The following is an 8,030-nucleotide window of genomic DNA, read 5'->3' on the forward strand; positions in this document are numbered from 1 at the left end:
TGTCTGTTTTCTGTGATGATATTTATGACCTCTGCATGTTGTCATGAGTAGTTCTTACATTTTTTACTTTCTGCATTTCAGTTTCTTTTTTTGATACATGATGCTCACCTGGCTGTGATGATCATAGATCTGTTGTTGTTGTTGTGACAAGACTCAACCCTTTCAAAACAAACAAAGCAACAAGAAATATATTAGTAATGAGAGACATCAGGATCACCTGATTTTTTTTTCTGGTTTTAGTAAATGTGATAAAGTATCCGACCCTTAGAGGTTTATGGGTCACTGCTTGGAGTAGAAATCTGACCTGTAAAGGTGTAAGAGTCACTGTGTGGAGAGAGAGATGGATGTTCTGTGTTCACTGTATAATCACAGCTCACCCCTCTGCTCCTCACTGACTGCAGACGTCTGAATAAATCATCCTTATTCACTGTAAACTGGCAGGAAAGGTCTCCAGATGCACTCTTTGATGTCTCCGATTTTAGATCAAACTAAGGTCCATTTCCAGGATAAAGTTGGCAGCTGAGAGCATCACCAAAATGCTTGGGTATGTCACAGACAATGGAGGTGGAGCCATCGTGAAGGACCGTTATGTGTGGCTTCTGCAATCTGTCTGTATTAGGAGAGCAGACATTTATCAAATATTGTTTTAGATTTTCTATGGAGTTTGCATTGGGTCATGTCATATATGATTTTAAAAGCCTCTCAGCTTATGCTGAGGTTACTAAAGACACAACACACACAGCGTAGCTTTGTGTAGAAACATCACCCACAGAGTTCTGTTCATTCAGGATGTGGTCTTGCCCTCAAGCTCTTGACATGCAATCACTTCAGTTACCATGGAGACTATTGAGATCATGCATATCCTTTCCTGAACTGTTAGTGACAATATTGGCACCAATATGTTTCAGTGTGATAATTATAGAAAAGTGTGAAATTTACATCAATATAGACAATACATTATTCCTCTCCAGTTCTATCTAGGCAACAAGGTTTTGACCCTAATGTATATGAGCATATAACCGTGGCAGTGAGCTTTTAAAACCACAGTGTCAGTGGGTTTCACTGCAGAGCTTCAGGCTTCTAATGAAAACCCACAACTACTTGCCTGTTTTAAGAACGTCGCTTTTATAAAGAGCTTCAAGGACCTACATACAGTTTGTCCTCTCAAGAGTAAGAAAAAACTGCTGTTAAATTAGACATATTTTCCCCTGTACATTCTAGAGTCTTTGTGTATCTCATGTGTTAGCCTGAGTACATGCAGAGTGAGTGTAGTTTGGATTTCAATACATATATATATATATATGTGTGTGTGTGTGTATATATATATGACATGTACATATATAGGTACATGTGTATATATATATATATATATATATATATATATATATATATATACACACACATACAGCAAAGTGATAGTTTTGAAATGTATTGTTATATGAACTTTGGACTGCAGAGGTCAAGTGATAGTATAATGTGGTAATAAAAACTTTCAGGCAACATAGGTGTAAGACTGCAGCTTTATTCACGGCACTGGGGAAAGTTACAAGCAACAGGCCAAGCACAGCAGAACAATAGCTTAAACAACTTCTTAAAATTGAGGCCAGTTTTATATAATGCTCTTTAGATTGTGAACTCCTACACCAGCATTCAAATTCCTGCCACTGTAGATGTTTTTGGAGTGACAGCGCTCCCTCACTAGTCCATGTCTTCCTTAGTTTTGGGGGACAGCCGGTATGGTCTGTCTCAGCCTGTCTGAAATATATAACACAATCACGATGAATTGCAGTGCAAAGGCATTCAAGCATAGTTATTGCTTTTTTTACAATTTGTGTGGAATTGCAGTGCAGAAAGAAATCAAGCATTGTTAATGCTGTGGGATGTTTTTCAATTTGTGCCAAACTGTAATGCAGAAATGTTCAAGGGCTGTTATTGCGATACGTTATTGCAGATCTCGGTGGAAAACCTCTGTGTGTCCAAAGACTTTAACTTGCAGCTTGCAAAGTGGTTGTGGGTTTCCTGTCGGCTTGTCAGCAAACTGCTTCCTTATTTCATTAGTATTTAATGCAACACTTGTTGCTTGTTCTCAGTGACATGTGAAAGGGTAAAATGGCATCTTTCACAGTATGTCTGCCATCCTTTTACTTGTTTTGGGTCATCACTCCTTACTGTAAGTAATTCCTGTTTTCTGTTTCTGTTTTGTAGCCTGACGTTAAACCATTTGAGTTATGCAAGGACCTCATGAAATTACTTTGTACCCAACTGTTCATGTATAATACTGTTGAGAAACAACTGAAAACAAACAAAAACAACAAAATATCTTATATCACCAATGTGATTTGACATCAATCTTATGTAAGAAAATCAATGTGTAATATGTTATTCTTCATTTAATCATTTGGCTCTTCGGTTTGTTCTTGGTATGTTTTGTATAGGTAGACACAGTTCACAGTTCACTTTCAGTGAACTATCCTTTGACTCTCAGGGCCTCATTTACTAACAGGATTGGGCCCATTTCAGGCGTAATTTCTGCAGGTAAAGACATAAAACCGTATTTCCAAACGAGGCGCACCTGAGTACCGTTTCTGGGAGGGTATAAGGGAAAGTGGGTGTTCGTCCAAAGAGATGGGAGGAGATGCGTAAAGTGCGCCTAATTATGTATTAGTAACGAAACAAGAGGTGATTTAGCATGACATATCAGCTGCTAAATTAAAAATTTGAAAAATACGAACATCAGAAATGTTATTTGTTTAAATGTTTATATTTGATATAGACAACATAGCACAACTCCGCTGGCGTACATTACATAAAACCGTTCGGTTGTGTTGGTTGTGGAGTCTGATGGCTACTGGCACAAAGGACTGGCCAAGGCGCTTTGTGGTGTGCCGAGGAAGGATCAGTCTGTGGCTGAACGTGCTCCCCATCTGCTGTAGCTCGTCATACAGGGGATGGGAGGTTTGCGGTTTGGCAAAGGCGCAATGTTAGTAAATGAGGCCCTCAGTTTGAGTGGTTTGTGGGTACTGAATTCTTGGAGTACTGAATTCAGAAAGTCATTAACAGATAGGGAGCTGATGTAGTTACACATGCAGGGCTCACCTTTGACAGTTGCGCTGATGTTTTTTTTTCATCTCATTTTTATAGTCCTGTTTGCATTCACTCATGTCCATGGTAAGTTTACAAAATATGAATTAAAAATATAAATTAAAGCAACGTAGGTCCCCTGTAGATGTCTTAGTGTATATGGCATGCAAGCATAGGAGTACATCAGTCATTTTTGTTACTAATGTATTATATTCCTCCTTAATGACTGACATAACACATATTATTACTTCTGTTTTAGAATTTCCAAAACCACAGCTGTTGGTATCCCCTTCAGTAATTTGGCCGACAACCACAGTCCATCTGAGTTGTGTAGTCCCCAAGGGACCAGTGTATCCGTGTATTTTCATGGTGGGAGAGAACTACACCATCCCTACATCATCATGCCAGCTGACCCTCACAGGAGAACAAATTAAAGCCTGGGGACGGGTAAACCCACCTTCGGAGCTTCCAGTGAAATGTTTCTACACTGTAAAAGAGTCTGGTGTTAAACATCCCTCTGATTTCTCTTCTCCTGTTTCAGTGTTTGTGCTGGGTGAGTGAAGAAGCATCACTACTGTTAATTCACTTAACTTTCACTCTGTTTGGCATTTCTGAGTTCATTCCTGCCTTCTGTCTGCTGATAGATCATTTGCAGAAACCCATGGTAAGCGTGCAACTTGACCAAACAAATAAGCTGTTCGACATTGCTTGTGAAATACCCAAGCAGTCCTGGAATGTCATTGGATGCCAGCTTTATACTGGACATGGGGAGAACTTGAACTTCACAGCAAAAATACAGAAAGCATCTGGAAACTGCCAATTTACCGTGAAAGAAAATGATTTATTCAGACGTCTGCAGTCAGTGGGGAGCAGAGAGGTGAGCTGTGATTATACAGTGAACACAGAAACTTCATCTTTCTCTCTACGCAGTGACCCATACACCATTCAAGGTCACTATGCTCAAAATATTATTCATTTATTATTAAATACATACTATAGACATGACCTTTAATGTCTGTCTGATGTCTGTTTTAACAAATTTGTTTTCTTAACTTTCATAACTTATATATAATAATAATAGTGAATCAGAAATTATCCTTCATCCTGCATTTATTGTGAATTGAAAGTAATTTTTGCAACAGGATACCAGCCCTCGACCAAAAATACTCCTTTAACATCACCAGAAGAAGGTAAGTCATTTTTGCAACACTCCAGGATAGAGAGCAATAATAGCCTGTTCTTGGAATCACTTTGGACTTCTCATTAGATTCAAAATTCATCGATCAAATTCAATCTTTCTCAAAGAACTATTCCAAAGGTGCCAAAAGAATTATCCGAAAAAGTCCTTAAAGAACTATCCCAAAGGTCCTCAAAGAACTATCCCAAGGATGCATTCGATTATAATAGACTAACATTTTGCGCAGAGTGTACATCTACCTAGAAGTGCAAAAATATTGTATTATTGTGCATTGTGCAGTGATGTGCATAAGTGATTCTATATCTTACTTGTGACTTATAGTTTTGCTATATCTGACTTGTGACTTATAGTGATTCTATATCTTACTTGTGACTTATAGTGATGCTATATCTTACTTGTGACTTATAGTGATGCTATATATCGCATGTGAACCTAAGCCTCTAGGTTTCAGTAAGTTTTGATGGTTTTCTGTTTTTTTATCAAGTAACCTCACTGACATAAGAAAAACGTTTTATGTCTATCGTTAACACAATAAGACAACAGCCATATCTCTTTACAAACAGCTGTGAGTTTTCTGCAGTAAATGTTAAAATTTAGACCACATTACTCTGCAAAGTCCTTTGATTTAATCGTAGTTGAACTTTCTAACCTCCTGTTTAGGTTTAAGGTCTCAATCTACCTCAGTTAACCTCAAAGCTGCCAGAAGAGTTGATGCACACACTGCCACAGGTGACTTCCTTGCTTTTTGTGGAAAATACACTATTAAGTCAGCCCAGTTAGTCTGTTTCACAGCATGACTGAATGTGGATATGAAGATTCTTTTAACATTCTGAATCGGTATGTATGTTTATTGTATATGAAAAATGAACACAAAAAAAAATGACAATGATCTTTTTTATAGTCTCTCCAGGTTCAACCCTTCACCTTACTTCAGTGTACACCATAGATGCTTCAGGTAAATGATACATTAATTATCACAGTATGACACATTATCATACATTATTTATTAGCATAGAAAACACACATATATAATTATATATAATATGTAGTATTCGATGGACCAGATGTCTATTTACTGTATGTATGCTTGTATGTATATGTATGAGCTGTATGTCAACTGCACTGAAGAATACAGTTGATGGAAAAGCATTGGTCTGTTTTCAACCAATTATTTTCTCACAGCTACAGCACTGACCCCCTCTACAGGTAAAGTCTCTGAGCATGGTTCACCAGATTCACACGTCTGTTTGTGTGACTGTCACAGCTAAAACTAAATTTCACACTGGAAAAGTGGGTAACACTTTATAGTAACAGGCCACAATAAATAGCAAAGTAACCGTTACCAAATAGTTTGTTGATGATTGTTAATAGTTAAAATGTAGCTTATTGGTATTACTAAATAGTCTTCTTTTCATAATTTAACATTTATGTGTTTGCATACAAACCATTGCGACTACAGACCTGTCATTTACACCACTTCATGAGACATCACATACTGGTATGTAATATATTTAAGGTCATATTAGGGAACATTTCAGCAGTGTTAAATGATTACTAGCTGTGAAGACTCACAAATACCAATTGTGAAATGGTAAAAGGGCAGGAATGTATTTCTATAGTGTCTCCAGGCTTGTTTGCTCCTTCATGTAAAATCATGTCATTTAATAAACAGTATAAATGTATTATTATATACAGTATGTTCCAGGCTATTAACCGCATCGTATATAAACCGCATTACAGTGTTTTATGCAATTTTATCAAAACAAACCATACATTGACCGCACCTGTGTATTAACCACAGTTTATTGAACGTTATGCCATGCCATGTAGTTGTGGTGCGAGTGTTACTAGCCATTTAGAAGTTGTATAAAGTAGGGATGGGCATTTCAAGCAAAACTACTACACCTACATACAGTACATCAATGTGTAAGCCGCTGGTTAATAGTCTGGAAATTAAAGTGATACAATTTTCTTTTTAATTCTCTTGCCAAGCTTTGCTGTGTGTATTTTCCCCAGTTCCCTACTCTTTTCCCTATCTCATGAAAGCTTTGAAGATATCAATTATTTGTGCATCTCGTTTATTTATTTCAGTGCCATGGGGAACAGTGCTGATCTTGGTGGTGACTAGCCTGTGCATTGCCCTGGCTGGTGTGTCTGCACTCTGTCTCATCTGGACATGTCGTATGTGATATTCATGACATTTCATTCATAGAAAAGCTCTAGGAAAAATGTGCTTTATGTTTTATAGGCAACTGGTTTTGTTATCATCTTGAAATTAATTTTGATGCACCGTGGTCATATGACGGACAGGTAAAGACTCCTGTCATTCGCACTAGTCTAATAGCCTAGGCTATGCACTGTGTAGTTTGATTGACATTGCCAACTATATCTCCAAAGGTCACAGAGTAAGATCCTATATGTTTTCACACTCACCTTATGTGTAGCCTATGTACTGGGAGGAACATGTTCATTTACAGACTATTTTATTTGTGTTTGTGCTTCAGAGAATCACCCGGACATTATGCCTGCACATAGTACAATTGCAGTAAGTACGTTTACTGTCATTGATACTCATGGATCAATACAAGTAAAACAGTGAAATTACAAACTGTGTTTTTTCACCCTTCAGACTGTTGACACTGTTGTAACCTACACCATGATCACCTCAACATCCTTGACTGTAACTTCAGGTAAAACAAGATTCTTTTGATTTATTTTTATTTACAAAGAAGAGTTCTTCTTCTTTCACAACTATGTGTCACTAACCCGAGGTCTGTATTACTCGGCACATCTTGAAGACATCCTGATTAAGAGTACACAGTGTATGTTTGCAGAAGTCAGGAGTAAGTGTGGAGAAGTATTTAATAAGATGCAAAAGATGATCAATCTTCCATTGATGCTCATTCTCACATCTTGTCTCTGCCACACACACACGCACACAAAACCCTCTAAAATATGCAGATTTCCTCTTACAGTATGAAGAAGCTAGTACCATGCATATGTTCATGTCACACAAATATTACAAGGCATGAAAGTTATGTGACAGATACAGTTCTCACATTTGACTCTGTTCATTAAATCTTTCAGATGTTGACAAAAGGGAAGACATTTTCTCTGAACAGGATGATGTGAGTGCATTATATGCAAACTACTGTGCTATGGATGTATAGCAAAAATCAATAGCTTTTCATTCAGATTAGTTTACGGGTCCATCAGATATGTTTACCTGTGTTTATCACTACTGTTGTTGTTAAGTATTGATATGATGGTTGTAGTGTACCCTGTTGTGTTATAATACTTCAGCAAAGTTGTTGGGTATGAGTACTTGGATGGATAATAAGAGGTTTAGCTGCTGTGGGAAGTCCCCAACCAAAAGCACAAGTAATTTAACATCTACTAAAAATACTATATTTACTATGTGTGCCAGTAAAAGGCCAGAAAATACTTTTATTTAAGTTTATTAAACCTTTAGTTAAATGTGTAGTCTTTTTTATCTAACCCACTTGTGCTCTCTCCCAGGCAAACCAGTATAATACAGTTACATACATCTTGGTGCAGGACCACAGGAGCCCTGTTGTCACACAGCAGGACATGACCTACAACCTTATGCAGATGCACTGATACAATCTAAATATAAACTGTTAACAATTGATTACTTTAAAATGTACTTATGTGGTTTCAGCATTGGTTAACACACTGCATTTATTATGATTTAAAAGACTTGTCTTGTGTTTATATAGCGTTTGTTTGT

The 8,030-nt window shown here is 37.3% G+C and overlaps 2 long non-coding RNA genes across 2 annotated transcripts; both read left to right on the plus strand.

Annotated features, from left to right (window-relative positions):
* Positions 1-3,772: 3,772 nt before the first annotated feature.
* On the plus strand, positions 3,773-5,431 carry LOC116220560. Its single transcript, XR_004163742.1, has 4 exons — positions 3,773-4,031; positions 4,224-4,271; positions 4,940-5,008; positions 5,181-5,431. It is a non-coding gene; the product is annotated as an uncharacterized LOC116220560 (long non-coding RNA).
* Positions 5,432-5,782: 351 nt separating this feature from the next.
* On the plus strand, positions 5,783-6,958 carry LOC116220578. The gene is made up of 3 exons (XR_004163760.1): positions 5,783-6,460; positions 6,784-6,824; positions 6,909-6,958. It is a non-coding gene; the product is annotated as an uncharacterized LOC116220578 (long non-coding RNA).
* Positions 6,959-8,030: the final 1,072 nt, after the last annotated feature.

Source organism: Clupea harengus, chromosome 5 (assembly GCF_900700415.2).
Source record: "Clupea harengus chromosome 5, Ch_v2.0.2, whole genome shotgun sequence".
NCBI lineage: Eukaryota > Metazoa > Chordata > Actinopteri > Clupeiformes > Clupeidae > Clupea > Clupea harengus.